This window comes from Protopterus annectens, chromosome 9.part0 (genome assembly GCF_019279795.1).
Source record: "Protopterus annectens isolate FY-2018-M chromosome 9.part0, PAN1.0, whole genome shotgun sequence".
Lineage (NCBI taxonomy): Eukaryota > Metazoa > Chordata > Ceratodontiformes > Protopteridae > Protopterus > Protopterus annectens.
This window is the reverse complement of record NC_056743.1, coordinates 1,511,786,659-1,511,804,637: the sequence shown is the minus strand read 5'-3', so window position 1 is coordinate 1,511,804,637 and position 17,979 is coordinate 1,511,786,659. Positions and strand designations below refer to the sequence as shown.

General features: G+C 43.9%; 1 protein-coding gene across 1 annotated transcript in view; it reads left to right on the top strand.

Annotated features, from left to right (window-relative positions):
• Positions 1–17,979, top strand: part of SLC27A1 (solute carrier family 27 member 1) — a 1,244,912-nt gene that overhangs the window by 751,232 nt on the left and 475,701 nt on the right. The gene's annotated exons all lie outside the window — the stretch shown is intronic.

Sequence of the window (17,979 nt, the reverse complement as noted above, 5' to 3'; positions counted from 1 at the left end):
GAGACTGAGTACAGAGAGAGTGAGCTGCTAGTCTGTCTTGATGACTAACATTTTTGGGGCCACTGATGTTTTTATTGGGAATCTTTGAGGTCTCAAGTTAAGTGATACGTTTGAACAATTGGATAAAAGGGACATTGTGGGTCTGATGAGATGAGTAAAGGGGGATTAAGGCTAATTTGGATGGAGAAGGGATGCCTTTGGAAATTAGATGAGACAAATAGAATGCTTCCCTGAACTGTTGCAGAGACACAATGGTCAAAAGATAAGGAACAATCAACAAATATGTCTAGTTTTCTTATGACATACACTGATAAGAGGGGTGCATCATCTGTGTTGTATGGAAAAATCTTTTGTTACCAAGTGAACTACTACAACACTTTTATGTTCTAACCCATGTAGAAGTAATTGTGAGTTAGTGGAAGATCTAATAACATCTTAATTTACAGTCATCTGCAAGCTTTGATAACTATAGGCCAGGAGTGTTGTCCTGAAGGGGTGAAGAAATAGTTGTCAAATGGGTGAAGGCCTGGCACGCAGCCCTGTAGTACACCACTAGTAACTTTTGTTGTCAGAAATGGCACCAATGACTCCAACCACTTGGATTCTGTCAAATAACTGGTTTACTATCCATTCCACAACATAAGGATCTATGTTCAGATTTACAAGTTTGTCTATAATGTTTGCATGGGGAATAGTGAAAAAGGCTTTGACCAAGTCCAAATATATATGCTACATGCACTTCTGTGGCTCTTTCTAACAGTTAAGTTAAAGAAGCAGAACCTTCATTTGACAAAGCTAAATTGATGAGGATCATCAGCAAGATTATACACATTGAGATCTAAGATGATAAATTTAGTAGCTTCACACAGTAGGCTGCTGAGACGGAGTCTGTAGTTGCCACGGTCTGCAGTGAGACACCCTTGTGTAATATTGTAATGGCTGTTTTTCAGGCTTCGGAAATGTGAAGAAGGTTAGATTAAAGATATTAAGCAGAGGTTCAAATAAGCCATATCTGATACTGAAAAACAGTCAACCTGATATATCAGAACCCATAGATGAGGTGTTCTTAGCCTTTGAGAGGGCTGAGAGGACTTGTTCCATAGTAATTAAAGGGAGTGGCTGGGACTATGGAATTTATGAAATAACTGTAACTCTTTATGGAATACAATTTGCAGTAATTTTGTCAGGATATTGGCTTAATCCTTTTGGATCAGAATGGGCAGTATTACTGTGGAGTACCTCTGAACATTGTTAGGTGTTGGCTGTTAACTTATGGCTAATGACAGATTTGCATTTAGTTTTGGTTTTAGTAGATATTTTAAGTTGATATTCAGCTTTGAGCTTCCTGCTAGTTCCCTTAGACTCTTAACTAGGTTGCTTAAGTGTGTTGCTAAGATAAGTAACATGAGACCTGTTAAAAGCAATAAGTAATTCATTTTGCTTATTGCATAATTTATTTATACAAGCATCCCACCATAGGGATATGATTTTGATTTCTCATTTATGATGTTGATGGGCATTGCCTTATCAATATAATTATTTATGTAGGAGTAGAAGTCAGAGGCATAAGCAGGGGCTGTAGCAATGTGATCCAACAAAGGAAGATAACAGTGGAACTTAGATCACCAGGTAACCGAAGAAGGATTGCTTTTGAAAGTTCTCTAACTACAGAGTCATTTATAGGTGAAGTGGCACCAGTTTTAAAGGAAAAGGGCATTGATTTATGGCTTGCTGAACAAGGAAAGACTCATATGGTGGGGTGCGAGAAGTGGCTTTATTCATGAAGAGAAGATCGAGAGTATTGAGGCCTCTAGTAGGATGCTTAACTATTTGTAAACTGGAATTTAGCTTTTATAATATCAAGGAAACATTGGCATGTCAGCCAGTGACTATGTAGGTCAGACAGTCTGAGGAATACCCGAAGTCCCAAGTAGAAATGTGTTTGGTTTAATGGGGATTTAAACTAAGTTGTTGAGAGCTGTCATTCTCAGAATGGAGCCTAGAAGGTGTTCTACAGCTTATGAATTGATAATAATTAATGTTATGATGGTGATTAGAATTTCTAGTAGTTCAAATTTGGTTTACAGAGGAATATGTTGGGAAGTGATGTTATCTTTGACAGATACTGGTACTCCCTCATAATTGCTAGTAGGTCTGAACTTAACCCAGGAATAGGAGTGCTTCAGTTGCTCTGAAATTGTCTGTAACTACTCATGTATGGAGGTGTTCAAGTTGCAGGAGAGCCACAAGTTCAGGCATATATATATTTTTTTAAGACATCTGGTATTAAGCCACTTTAATTTGCTCTGATTTAGAATTTACTAGGTTGAAATGTCCAGCAGATGGGCTGTACTTGAAAAAGGGCTCTATGGGGGTAGCAAAGGCTAGCCAAAATGCAAAAGTATTTGTAAGAGAGGTGCAGACCAACACCCATGACCTTTTATTCATTTAACGCATCAAACTGTTGTAAATGAAATGAACTGCAAACTGTCCCCGGGATTCAAGAAGCTTAGCGCAAGGATGGTTTAAGCCTTGCACTGAGCGTCCTCACTACAGATGGCGCAGCAGCGCCATATGAATATGTATGAGGGCGTGCCGCCGCACCCTCGAAGTGCACAGGAAACGTGTGCGAGTGCAGGGGGCGTGTACAAGTGCTCTACGGATGCGTAAACATGCCCCGACACTTGCAAAACCTACTATGCCTACTAGTAGAGCGCACCCCCAATAGTAAGTCAGTAATTCAGTGTCCGTGGATACCGAAATGTATTCTAAACATACAAGAGTGTCCACGAACAGTGAAATAAAATTGAAGTAGTAAACACACAAGCACGTAGTGGAATGTTGAGCCCTGTCCCTTGAACTTTCACAATTAGATTCCCTGTGTCCCTATTATGCATTTGAATTGCTGCAATATCGAAGGTGTATGCAAAGCGCAGCGTGTTTGTGCGTTGCTGCCCTCCGCCGAGCATAGCTTACACATCATATACATTCAAATAGAGAAAAACTTGCGGAATCAAAGCAAATGTCAATAGTGTAGTGTTCAGAGCATCCGCCTAACAAACGGGCATTCACAGTTCGAGCCCAACAATAGCACATATCATTTTCCTTGTGGAATGAATGTCGTTTTGATGTAAAACCGACATAAGAGTATCGCATGAGATATTTAACTTAAATATCATTCAAGCAAAGTGGCACTGCCATAATGAATAGGGTACTAGTAAGCAGGTGTAAGCACAAATAAGCAGCAGTAAACACATATAAGTACCAGTAAGCAAGTCTGAGTGCGCTTGCGTGGGTCTAAGCAGTGCCCAGCATAGGAAATGTATGTACGTATATACAGATATATGATATATATATATATATATCTATATATATATATATATATATATATATATATATATATATATATATCTATATCTACACACACACACACACACATATATATATATATATATATATATATATATATATATATGAAGAAAGAACGACGTAACAATAAAGCATACAAAAGGAATGAGAAGGGAATCAACAGCAACCCCAGTATTATATAGCACTGTCAGCGTATGTCATATCAAGCTGGGCAGGAGTGAGCAACGCACTGCTACTTACACCACAGGCAGGATATTACCAGTGGGAATAACATTGTTGATTTGCTAAGTCTACTTTACACACAGAGGGTAGTCCCTGGTTGGACTACCCAAAAATTGATAGACCATTTGGCCATCCGACTATTACACAAGCAAGGGCAGGTATGTTCAAAGGCTAAATGGTGGGAGAGCCTGAGAATACACGGGTTGGGATAACATATGTGTAGGGCCCCTAACGCTCGGGAGAGGGCAATGTGTGGAGGTGTGTCATGGCTACGGTAACAAGTGGACAATGGATGGTATGCATGTATATTGAACATGGGTGGGGTGGAGGAACTATGGGTATGAAATTATAGAGCCAGACGTGCCAGGGTTGGATGGGCTAGTTCTAAATGGACCACCCCGTGGAGGTCAGCGAGTTCGTTATAAGTATATATGCATACACACATGCAGACATCAGTATGTAGAAGTACATTCTCTGTAACACATTCATTCCATTTGCAGACATAAATAACATGAATGTGCCCTTACAAACCTCGACAGTAGATAGAATAATAGGTTGTGCAGAAGAGGGATGGGATGAAACTGCTAAAACGCAGAAGTGTGTACAATGTCCGAAGTCAGTGCTGTGCTGAAAAAAATCAAATGTGTGGACTTTCCCACACATGGAATCATTCCTGTGATCTGCCTGCTACGGCAATGCCAATTACTAAACCGGTCTATTTGTAAAAGAAATACGCTGAGCACGTACATAATTAGGCTCGCATTCGTAACGTGTGCGTTACCACATAGTCATACTTATTAATTTATTGCTGTGTCATGTTAACAGGAGTAAGGATGTAATGAAGTATAGAGTCTAATCTTGACATAAACACATGCGTGTCCCATGTGGGGCAACCCAAAAATTGTGATTAATATTCTTTTGTTCGCTCATGTCACCAATATTTGTGGACTAAACGTTTGGGTGTTCTGAGGATACGTGGAGTGAGCCAACCAATGGGATGGGTCTGTAGGAGTAGGGAGTGGCCAATGTGTAGTGGTGTGGATACACTGTGAATCCAACTTGCGAATGGATGACTGCAGTTTTAGGGAGGCGTTGGGGTGTGTGCTTGGGGAACCAGGAGCCATGGGTATATGGGTATATATGCAAATGAAGCAGCACAGCAGTAGACATTCCCGTACTGAATCCCACTGCATCACGTACCATTTACCATCGGTAATCTGTACATGAATATATTGCGACATCTGTCCGCTGTATAACCTGCGAAATATCAATTAAACTTTAACTGGAGCGAAGTGTCAGTGTCATAATGAATAAGGCACTAGTAAGCAGGTTCAAGCATATATAAACACCAGTAAGCATGTGTAAGTGTATTTGCGCAGGGTATGCATTGCTTTACAGACACACACACACATATGTATATATACATATATGTATATGTGTATATATATATATATATATATATATATATATATATATATATATGTGTGTGTGTGTGTGTGTGTGTGTGTATAGATATACACAGATATACAGCTATGATAAGAAACAGCACACAAGAATGACATATATTCACAGGCTATGCCAATGGTAGTGAGGAGCCCAAGCAAGAAACATGAAACAAGTACATAGCATGACCTTCCACCACCCCCCCCCCACCCCCAGCCGGACACGGGAAACATACAAACAATGTAAAGAGTCCACTGCTCCCCAGACCACATGCAGTATATAACCGGGGGGTCACACAGTGCACCCATGAATTCTAATCTTGGAACACAGATAGGAGCATCCCTTGCGGGAAACCCCAAAAATTGCCAAGACCAAAAGAAGATGATAGACCAAACATTCTGGCTGGGGTGTATACATACTTGGAATACAAGGGTGGGAAAGCCTGATGACCCATGGGCCGAGACAATTGTATGAAATGGGTCCCGTGAAGTGGAAAGTGGGCAGCGGGTAATGGTGTGTCCAGAACAGACCAGGACCCAGAGTAAGGATGGGTCCTGTTGAGGAGTTGCAAGTGGGGGAACTATGGGTAGCTACTTATGGGTCTAGGTGTGCAGGTGTTGGCTGATGTGGGCCTATATGGATAGCCCTAGGGATGTAAGCGAATGTGTTCATTGGGCAGAGGCATCGCCCAATGAGCAGCCACACCCACTACGAGTCCCACTGCAGAAAAGTGTAATCTATATGTGAAGGAACGGAATAACCAGATGTAGATGTATATATGTAGAGGTATGTGTGTGTGTATATCTACCCATAGCAACAGAGATAAGCCTCTTCCTCTCCGTAGTACAAATATATACATACAGAGACAGAATACAGATACATACCCACATATAAATATATACATATGCAGACACCCATAGACCCATATGTTACATATATATATATATATATATATATATATATATATATATATATATATATATGGATCTACCTGACTACATCGAAAGATCAGAAGAGCGAAAACGACTTCACCGACGCCAGAAGATCGACAAGTCAGAAGACCGACGGAGGAAAACACCGACGCTGAGAACACTGAGATGGGGAAAGGATGTGTAAGTATGCGGTAGTGACGGACGTTAGGGTGCGAGTAAGGTAAGTGTGCAATGTTGACGGTCTGTAGGGATAGGGGTGGGATAAGTGAGTTAGGGTTAGGGTGCGGGTTAGGTAAGGGTGCGAGTAAGGTAAGTGTGCGATGTTGACGGTCTGTGGGGATAGGGGTGGGATAAGTGAGTTAGGGCGCGGGTAAGGGTGCAGTAGTGATATTTTTTGGGTTGGGCGGGTTAAGTGAGTTAGGGTTAGGGCGCGGGTTAGGTGAGTGTGCGATAGTGATGGACCTTAGGGTTAGGGTTTCGGTTAGGGTTGTAGATAGTTGTGTATGTATGGGTTAGTGTTGGTTTGTTAGGATTGTGGTGTGCTTGTTTTGTGTGTGTGGTTTTTGGACAGGGGATTTGTTTTGTTTGTTGATTGTTGTTGTTATGATGTGTCGAGTGTATGAGGTGTCGTGTTTGTGAACTGTCGATCTTCTGGCGTCGGTGAAGTCGTTTTCGCTCTTCTGACCTTTCGATGTAGCCAGGTAGATCCATATATATATATATATATATATATATATATATATATATATATATATATATATATATATATGTATATACACACAGCAAAATATAAATATACATGCATGCATACATATACAGATATATCTGTACATAGTAATGAATGTATGTATATATATATATATATATATATATATATATATATATATATATATGTGACTGTAAATATACACTCGTATATAGCTAGGATATGATACAGCAGTTACGAGTTACATATGTTCACAGGCCGTGCATATGGGTGTGAGGGGTCCAATAAACAAACGTGTAACACGTAGCATCAACCCCCCCCAGCTAGGCCGGTGAGACATACAGACACACAGTAAAAGTAAACACACCACTGCTTCCAAGACCACCGGCAGGATACTACCAGTGAGAGAGACCTGGCAGGTCTAATCTTGAAACGTAGACATCGATGTCCCTTGTGGGACACCAAAATTTAATGATCATCGGAGGCAGTCCCGGTAATGACTTATCAACCCAGGCTGTAGATGTACACGGACCAGTAGGTTGTGAAAGCCTGATAACCCATGGGTCGACGCAACGTATGACGTGTCCCGACACGGGGAGAGTGGGCAGTGTGTAGTGGTGTGTTTATACCCCACCTGCACCCACAGTAAGGATGAGTGCTGCAGAGGAGTGGCAGGTGGGCGAACTATGTGTATGCAGTTATGGGCCTAGGCATGCAGGTGTTGGCTGGCACAGTCTTATTAGGACCGCCCTGGGGTGTAAGTAATATTCCGAAATGGGCATAGCTGACTCCCATACCTCTCAACCCCTAAGAGCAAATCCACTGGACAGGACAGAAACCATTGGGGGAACAAATGGGATTGAACTGTCCCTGATTTCCAGGGATGTCCCTGATTTTGAATCAGTTTTTAACTCTGTTCCACTTAATCCCTCCTAAAACTAGTGACATTTGGAGGAAAGGTGGTGAATTACACGTAACGAATAACAACAATCATTTACCTCAGAAAATGTGTATGAATTCATATGCTCTGAGTCTGTCAATGTGTCAGGTTAATAGCGCCAGTAATTTAAATGGTTCCCTGATGTTGTTATGCCATGTCCCTGATTCAGTTTGTATTATTCCCCAATCGTATGAGAGGTCTGATAGGGACAGAAAGCACATATTCCACTGACAACCTTAGAAAGATGATAGAATATTAGGTATGCAGTAGCATGACTCTCCTGAAGGATGTGGGTTCAAAAACCCAATTACTTGTTTGTATTGAAGAGTGTCATTTTCCATGTATTAGCCAGACAGTTGCAGATTGTAAGAGGAACACAACAATAATATGAATCAAACTCTGGACAGGCAGCGGATTCCGTACAGTCAAACAGCATGCTGACGCCTAATGGGCAGCTATTCCCGATACTGTAGGCATGTAATCCAATGTAATAGGTATCACAAGGTAATATCGTAGTCCTCACACTCGCCCAGGGGTGTGAGTGTCAGATGCAAACACCAAATACTGTGCATTTGCAAGTGCGTGAGCAAGCGGGTGTAAGCCTGTTTGGCCGCCAGTATGTGAGTATTACACTGGTAAAGCAATGTAGAGGCTAACCGAGTGTAAGAAACTGTAACCGGAGGTTAGCATTGCATAGCTTTGTGCAAACCCACGCACACCCACTCACAACTGCTTTAATGTGCCTTAATCACTCCATATCCAATGGCCTTGTTCTGCCCAGCAACAAAATAAACAGCCTCTGCAAGGCTCGAAACCAGGATCCTGCACACACAGCTATTGTGATTTACCATTAAGCCATGGCAGATATACAGACATTGAACCTTATCACAAACATATCATCCAGCGCAGTCATTCAACAGTATAGGAAATGTATTCCATCATGTAGATGTATGTATGAGTGTTTATGTCCAGATATAGATACATACATATATATAGATATATCAGGACCATCCCATGTGACAAAGCATTACAAAGGAATGAAAAGGGAAACACCAGCAACGCCTGTATTGTGTAGTGGTGTTGTCCTATGTAATGTCAAAACTCCCTCAGACAGACGTGTCATTCATGCACGCAAACATTTGTACATTGGCCATATACATCACTCTGCGCATGTTATTTACATTAACACAACAGTTCCTGTGCAATCATTATGTGAGAACAGTACTCTTGCAAGGTGCTGTGTGTGACATCATCATCATGATAAAGGTAAATGGGGTAACCATAGAGGGACCAATAGTGTGTGTACAATGGGGTCGTCCACATCACGTGTACCTGGAACATTTAGGAGTTAGTTGCATACTAGGATCGTGTGCCTGAGAGACAGGGATGAGGACAACTGGTGTACGTTGTGATGCATATTAAAAGGGTTACATGTGTCCAGTGGACAAGAGTGTGAAATGGACAGCTATGTATGGGGCAAATGTTGTTCTAGGAACTGATTGGTCTTTTGTTCCCTCCCTTAGGATGAGAGTGGGATGTGGGGGAAGGAGAGTAGGTATGCTCGTGGAGGATAGGCAGGGTAGGATGACAGACAAGAAAGCATACAGGGTCAGTATATGACACATATGGGAGGGATACACCTCAGATGGGGAGGGGTGTTCGGCAGTCACAAGCCCATAAGCCCCCAGATGGAAACAGTGGGACGGAGATCCCCAGCCATGGGCAGCCACCACTGCACCAAAACAGCTGCAAAGGTGGCAGTGCTGGGGGCTGTCTAGAAAGGGCAGCCTCACCCTGTAAATGTGACACTCTGCCCTTGAGCTGGCTATCTGGTCCCGAAACTCCTTATTGAGCCCCCTACGCACCACGTCCGGGACTGTATGATAGCGGACATATTCCTGTCTGGACCTGCTCCCAGGGGGGGGGGCAAGCCCCATCCTCAGTGGCGGTACCACCAGAAGGTGGTGCAGAGCCAACAGAGGTGGAGGTCCAAGGCTGGGCCCAGCTGGTGCCCGGTGCCATGGCCAGCTGAAGTGGGACAGGAGGTTCTGCCGAGACCTCCAAACCCATGCAGCCTATGGTATTGCAGTTTAAACACAAATATGACTTGGTAATAGTCAACAGCATTTGCGATTACTTATAACAGCATGCATAGATATGACCATCAACCCAACACAACAGATGATATACATTTGCAGAGGGAGCACAACACATGCATATATACTGCATGACATCTGTACAAAGTGTAGAAGACTTGTGACTGCAGCTATGAACAGTGGCCCATTATTGGTATGTCACTGAGAACCCCAGACAGTGTCTCTCATACCACTGTTTCATGTGACATATGCCCAATCAGGGATGCGATGGCAGTAACTCATCACTATCACCATGTACTGACTGCAGTTCTCACACTATGCTCCTGCAGTTCACAGATGTGTGTTCAGTGAGTAACACATGAAACAAATGGTTCCACACACTGACCAGTCCACAGATGGCCCTACAGATGGGGCCCCTCACAAACAGAGCACTGTCTTGTCAGTTTTAAAACATGCAGAATAGCCATTACCACACACAACTTGTTAAACAGGCAGTAGTCTCAGTGAAGCATAGCTGCACTTACATGCTGTAGTCCTGTCTGGCACATCACCCTCCTGTCTTTAGGCTATTTCCCACTGTGTATGTTGTTTGAGGAACATCCAGATATCATCTGTGATGCCATTTACCAAACACCATATCCAGGTACCACTCACAGCGGCTGTCATGGGCAAACACCAACATGATGTTCCTAGATATTGTACTGTTTTCATGCGATTGGCTATGGGAACATCATCACAGCTGTTCCACATGCAATCAGCTAGAGGAGGACTGCAATAGGTGCAGAGGCAATCACCTGATCATGACCATCACTTACAAAACACAAGTTGCTGCTGAGCAGGTGTACACCTCCACATCCACTAGAGAGTGTGTGGGAGGGACAGACAGAGGCAAAGTACATCAGAGCAGAGCTTGGAGACTAAAACCTAAGCATCGTCTGTCACACACCTACCAGTACAAGAGTTCAAACCCCTGACTGACTAGTCATTACTATTACAAGTGCATGCAGTTACTCCATGTGCCACAAAGCTGATATGTTGGTATGCTGTAAGAACATATATGTGTGCTGGTGAGCGACCTTTGCAACAGAGATATAGTATACATGCATTATTTTTAGCACACATGGCTGTCCACACGAACGGATGTCATTGTCAACACAACCACACACACTAATGGATTCACATTGGCACTGTTTGCCAGGCCCACAAATACACTTCCAAACTACTTAGTTTGCCACATTGCAATAATGCGCAGGTACTACATGCACCACAGGGGATATCTGAAGGTTCTATGGGCTAGGGCATGTGAACGTGTTTGACATCTGTCGGTATGCCAGTGGGAGTTATACTGGGAGTGACTGTGGTTGGTAGCATCATACCCAGCACACAGACACAAGGTGCCAGTACTGACATGCATGTGTGCATTGCTTCATGGGTGTGTAGTGGTTGGCTGTGCAAGATGGCTGTACAAGGCTGGGTGAGGGGCAATCCTTGGCATCACGCCACCCAGCAATGATGTGCAGTGTGGTACAGGGGTGTAGTGTCTGCAATGTCCCACACAAATGGGTATCGTATGAACTGTCCTGACATCCTGGTTACCATTGTGTATGGCCATAGCTTTGCAATGCATGCCATGTCAGTGTTCGATAGTCCTTGACATGGACATTGCCTGGGATGTGCACATTCCACAATAATGTACAGTGACATGTACAGGTGTACCTGATTTGGCTGGCACATGTTGTGTACATAGAATGTTATCCTCTGATATGCCAATACTGGCCTGGTGTGGCAGGACCTGCTTATAGTCAGCAGGTTGACCCTGCACCTCCATTGATAGCATGATACAGGTATTCCCTGGTGTCAGTGGCATCGGTCCAAACAGGGCACATGTGTAAGGCATTGTATGGCCTCTGTGGATCACATTTGATGGCACCACATATGTTGCAGGCATCCAGTGGGGAACATAGTGAAGGCACATTGTCTGCAATTATGTACCTATTGTACTGCTGTACAGGGTGCCATGCCCTCTGCAGCCCACTGCAATCACACCATGCCCACTATCTGTCATCAATGTGCAGGGTACTAGCAACATAGCGGGATATTCTAGGCAAGTGTGTTTGTGTATGACACATGGGTTCAGGACGTATTCTAATAATACTAATAATAATAACGGTAATAGTAGGGTGGCATATTTTGTTCACCAGGCCTTTTGCCAGATGTTGGGGTATGGCTTGCCAACATAGTCCCTTGGCTGACTGACATCTGTACTCCTCGTGAGTTGGACATTGTGACATATTAGACAGACACCATATAGGAAAACAACAAAATCCGCTCCCCAACATGTCCAGTGGTTAGACACTCACAGCCACCTCCACACAGGCTCTGACAGTCAAACACACACACACACACCTGCCATGTCTTGGAATAGAACCCCTACCTAACTAGTGTATCACACAACAGCATTACACCATTACAGTATGCGCTACGGAAATTACTGGGTTACAGCAGTCCCAGAGGTGTATGTCTAGGTGGGTGACATCAGCAGGATTGCCAAAGGTGGCCATATGAAGTGTAAAGAGTGTGCATACTCTAAAAAGCATTGTTCTTGTGTCAGGCAGACAGAGGCGCACACACACACACACACACACACACACACACACACACACACACACACACACACACACACACACACACTTGGCCTCTCTTGTAATGGAACCCCTACCTAGCTAGTTTATCACACTACAGCAATATGCAGATGTTCATCATGTTTCACTGTTGCAGTCATTACTCTTGGGTTATCCTGCTGGCAGGCTACCCGCAGTCGGCCAGAATTCCAAATTGTAGGTCCAGCATTGGTTGCTGTCGCCTCTTCCCTGACATCAGTGCACCAGGGGTATAAAAGATGCAGCCGACGCCATTTTCTTCTGTCTTTCTTACCACACGGTGCCCGAAGCAAAAGCAGTTTGCAAGTGCCGGTCAGCCGACTCCTGAGATTTTCAAATCAGAATTTCAGATCCGAGGTCTTCATTAAAGCTAAGTACGCCGTTGGGGAAACTTTTTTCTTGCTCTAGACCGATGTCAGAAAAAGTTAACAATTGTATTTCTTGTGGGAAGCAAATACTTCATAAGGATTTTCACTCTTACTGTATTCCTTGCCTAGGCCCTGATCACAACGTTGCTAGTTGTCGGTTTTGTGCTAGATTTAACCAACGCACTATCAAGCGTCGGTTTGATTTTGCATTTCATTACTTTGGCCGAAGATTTAACTATATAATGCTGTTGGATCAGCCGATAACTGCAGTTTACAAAAAACGCAAGGACAAGGAAAAGGATAGGCATCCGAGGTCCAAAACCGAAGACGAAGCCTCTTCTAGGCCAGTCACCGGTTCTCAGTGAGGTGCTTTCGCAGCCCCTGGCACCCGCTACCTCAGAGCCACAGGCCGCTTCTGACTCCCACGTGGAGCCAACTGGGCCTCTGGATACTCAAGGTATTGGACACTCGGAAATCATTCCCTCAGATGGGTCCAGAGCCGCTGAGCAGGCATCGGCTTCTGAGGGTGTCTTCAGACCTACACAACTATATATTAAGCCATCCTCAGCTTCAAAGACTAAAGCAGCATTAAAGACAAAGAAACAAGTACAGCATTCTCCTACTCAAACTACCATGTCTAAAAAAACAGATGCTTAAAATGGCTGAAGACCTAATTACTTTGATCAGGGGTTCCCATCCCCCTCCTGATAAGAGGCCTAGGCAAGAGACAGAGTATGATTCTTTTGATCAGGTTTCTATTTCCTCTGATTCCTCTTCTGAACAAGATTACTCCATGCTTCCCTATGAGGATTCTGATGCTGAAGAATCCACTCCTTCAGCCTCTCCTCCTGAGGATTCTTCTTTTGGGGAAACCCTGCATACCATGAGGGAACATTTCCACTGGGAGAGCCAAGATTATTCTGAATCTAAGAAAAGGCTCAGAGACTTTCTGCTACTTCCTCAGCACAGACCCCTTGCTATTCCACCTGTTCTAGACATTGTAGACTATGTATTCTCAGTCAGGCCTGTCCCCAGACTCTGTACCCCCTGCACCTGCTAAGCCAGACAAATACTACAGGGTCCCTGATTCTCATAAATTCCTGTATAAAAACCCCGCTGCTGACCCAGAAACTATATCTCAAGGTCCCAAGGGGGTCAAAGCTTCAACTGCAAAGAACCCTGTCCCCTCTGATAGGGATTCCAGGGCTCTAGACAGATGGGGGAAAAAAGTCTACACTTCTGCTACCCTGGCTGTAAGGGCCATAAATTGTCAGTTTCATATGCTTAAATATCAGCAATATTTAATGTCACTGCATAAACGGAAGATGTTGACAAATACTGAATGTTCAGAGAACAAGGAATTGCAGGATTTATTACATGCAGCTGAACAAGTGGGAAAGCATACTTTGCAATGTGGTTGATTCACTGGAGGCCTCTTGCAGGGCCGCTGTTACAGGTTCTGTTATTAGAAGGCATGCTTGGTTAAAGGAACAAAATCTGCCTGATCATGTTAAAGCAAAATTATTAGATGCACCACTACAGCATGATACTTTGTTTGGTACTAAAGCAGAAGAGGTGTTGAAAAAAATGGAGGATAAAGCAAAATCCATGCAGACCGTCAAGGATTTCTTACAGGTACAGCCACCCAGATTTAGCAGAAACTGGCCTTCTAAAAATTGGTCCTTTCCAGTGTCAGACAGACCACAAAGAGGCAGATGCAGGCGCCCCAGAGGCAGAGGTCAGCCCCAAGGCTCATACAGGCCTAAACAATGGAGTGCTCCTACCTCCAAAAGCAGAGAAGACAAATCACAACCTTTCAGGAAACAGTCCCAATGACTTTCCTCTACCAGATCCAAGCACTTTTCATTTGGCAGCCCCCTTAGGGGGAAAACTAGCACTTTTCTCATCAAATTGGCAAAGGATTACCCAAGACAAATGGGTCCTGAACATAGTGTCCCAAAGCTACAGGTTCCATTTCCACACTCTACCAAGGTCAAAAGGTATGCCAGACCTGCCACACAATCAATGGGCAGGGGCACAAAAACAAATTACAGCCCTCATGGACATGAGGGCCATTCAGCAAGTACCACAACAAGAGCAGGGGCAAGGATTTTACTCCAGACTTTTCCTAGTACCCAGAAAGGACAAAACCTGGAGACCAATACTGAACCTGTCTACACTAAATACGTTTCTGGAAGTCCCAAAATTCAAGATGTTGACTCTACAGCAGCTACCGCCCATGCTGGGCAAGAAGGCTTGGCTCGTAACTTTGGACCTAAAAGAGGCATACCTGCATGTCCCAGTCAGACAATCTTGCAGAATATACCACAGATTCATAGATGGCTCAATGCAGTACCAATTCTCTGTACTTCCCTTTGGCTTATCTACTGTGCCCAGGGTCTTCACAAAATGCCTGGCACCAGTAATTGAGTTTTGCAGACAAAAAGGAATTCAAATATATCCCTACTTGGACGACTGCCTAATACAAGCAGAGAACAAAGACATTCTTCTAAAGCATCTGGTGTTTGTAAAAAGATTACTAATTGGCCTAGGGTACACAGTAAATGAAAAGAAATCAAAACTAGTGCCCTCTCGAGATAATATTCCTGGGTGCAAGCCTAAATACAACTGCCCAGGTGGCTTATCTCACGCCAGACAAACAAAAGCAACTGGCTACATACTTCAAGAATTTGGCAACAAAAACCCACTTATCTGCAAGGAAAATCCTGCAGGCCTTGGGTTTTATGGCATCCTGCATTCTACTAATTCCATATACCAGACTGCATATGAGGAAACTACAATGGTATCTAAAAAGTGTTTGGACTCAGCATTGCCACAGCCTGGAGACAGTAATTGCACTCATCCCCTGCCTGCAACAGGAGTTTCGATGGTGGGCAGAAGCCTGTCACCACTTCAAGGGTCTGCCATTCAGTTTACCCACAGCCAGACAGACACTGACAACGGATGCATCAGATTATGCCTGAGGGGCCCATATGGCAGGAAAATCTATTCAGGGCACATGGCCTGCAAACCAGATGCATCTTCACATGAGTCAAAAAGAGATGCTAGCTGTACAAAATGCCCTGACCGCGTTCAAGGACCTGCTTCATACAGGACAATTACTGATAAAGACAGACAACACTACGGTTATGTGGTACATAAACAAGCAGGGAGGTACACATTCCTACCCCCTCTGCAGACGAACAATGACCTCATGGGACACAGCATTGGCTTTTCAAGTTCGCCTGCAAGCACAATTCCTACCAGGAAAAACAAATACTCTGGCAGACGAACTAAGCAGAAACCTCATGGATCCCCATGAATGGAAACTGGATCCACAAGTCTTCAGCATGATAATAAGGAAATGGGGATGCCCAGACATAGATATATTTGCCTCCTCTCACAACTGCCAATTGCAGAGATTTTGCACAAGGATTTATCACAAGCAAGCATGGAAAGTGGACACCCTATCCTTCAGCTGGAAAAATCTAACAGTATATGCTTTTCCACCACTGCCTCTCCTTCCCAGGGTACTCCTGAAGGTCAGACAAGAGAAGCCAAACATGATACTGATTGCACCAGACTGGCCACGCCAGCACTGGTACCCAATCCTAAAGAGCTTGTCTCAAGGTCCAGCATGGATACTGCCTCAAACTTCTCACTTGCTGACCCAACAAAACAATCGGATCCTGCACAGCCAATTCAGGACCTTAAATCTGGCTGCATGGCGGATAATGTAGCCATTCAGAACACTCCTCTTTCAAAAGCTGTTATGGATGTTATCTTGGAGGCCAGGAGGCCCAGTACCAGAAAATCTTATGCAGAAAAATGGAAGAGATTCTATGCTTGGAACCAGGAACAAGGCATTGACATGTGTGTACCAAATATCCCTCAGATTTTACAATACCTAACTGAGATGCTGAACAAAGGCCTTTCTTTCTCATTTATTAAGATTCATGCCTCTGCCATTTCACCCCACTACAATACGGAACCACCAATCTTTTCTCATCCTTTAATAAGGCAGTACCTCAGAGGTGCCAAAAACATTAGGCCTCCAAGGAGAGCACCAATTCCGACCTGGGACCTCAGTTATGTTTTGGAAAAACTCACACTGCCTCCTTTCGAGCCAGCATCAACAGCGGATATAAAATTCTTATCCTGGAAAACAGCTCTGCTCCTAGCAATAACCTCTGCAAGGCGAGTCTCGGAGTTACAAGCACTCATGGCTGTGGAACCTTTCATCATTTTTCATACAGACAGGGTTTCTCTGAGGACAAACCCTACATTTATGCCTAAGGTGGTGTCCAGTGTGGCCCTCAACCAAACCATTCACTTGCCAACCTTTTATCCTAATCCACAAAATAAGGGTGAGAAAATTCTGCACTCTTTGGACATACACAGGCAGTTACGATTCTACTTGGACAGAACTAAAGCTTTCAGAAAGACTGAGCAACTTTGTGTCATATGCTGCAGGATCACAAGGACTATCTCAAAACAGACTGTTTCTAAATGGATAGGCCATTGCATCTGTTTCTGTTATCTTCAACATTGCAAATCAGTGCCTAAGGGCATTAGGCCTCATTCCACCAGAGCAGCAGCCACTTCAGCAGCCTTCCTCAGAGGAGTACCAACCAAAGATATCTTAGAGGCTGCAACTTGGAGTTCAGTGCACACCTTCACAAAGCACTACCACTTACCTCTTTACTCTAAGTCCAGAGCAGGCTTTGCCACTGCAGTTCTGCAGGGCCTTATAGCCTCTCCTAATCCTATTTAGCCCAGCCACCCTTCCTCAGTTTTGGGATTCAACCCAAGAGTAATGACTGCAACAGTAAAACACGATGAACATAGTGCAGTTGTGTACCTACCATAAATGTAGATGTTAGAGTGTATTCACTGTTGCAGTCCAGGTTACCCACCCACCATCCCTATTTTCTTTGCTGGGACTTTTATACACTTCTCTATCCTATACAACCTATTTGGGTGTATTTGCTTGTAGATGAAGGACATTATTGTGCATGCATTTTTATTGGTATATTTTTTTCAGCCTTCCAGTTGAGGGCACCTGACATCTGGGACAACAAAAACTGAAGAAAATGGCGTTGGCTGCACTTTTATACCCCTGGCGCACTGACGTCAGGGAAGAGGTGACGGCAACCGACGCCGGACCTAGATTTTGGAATTCTGGCCGACTGCAGGTAGCCTGCCAGCAGGATAACCCAAGAGTAATGACTGCAACAGTGAAT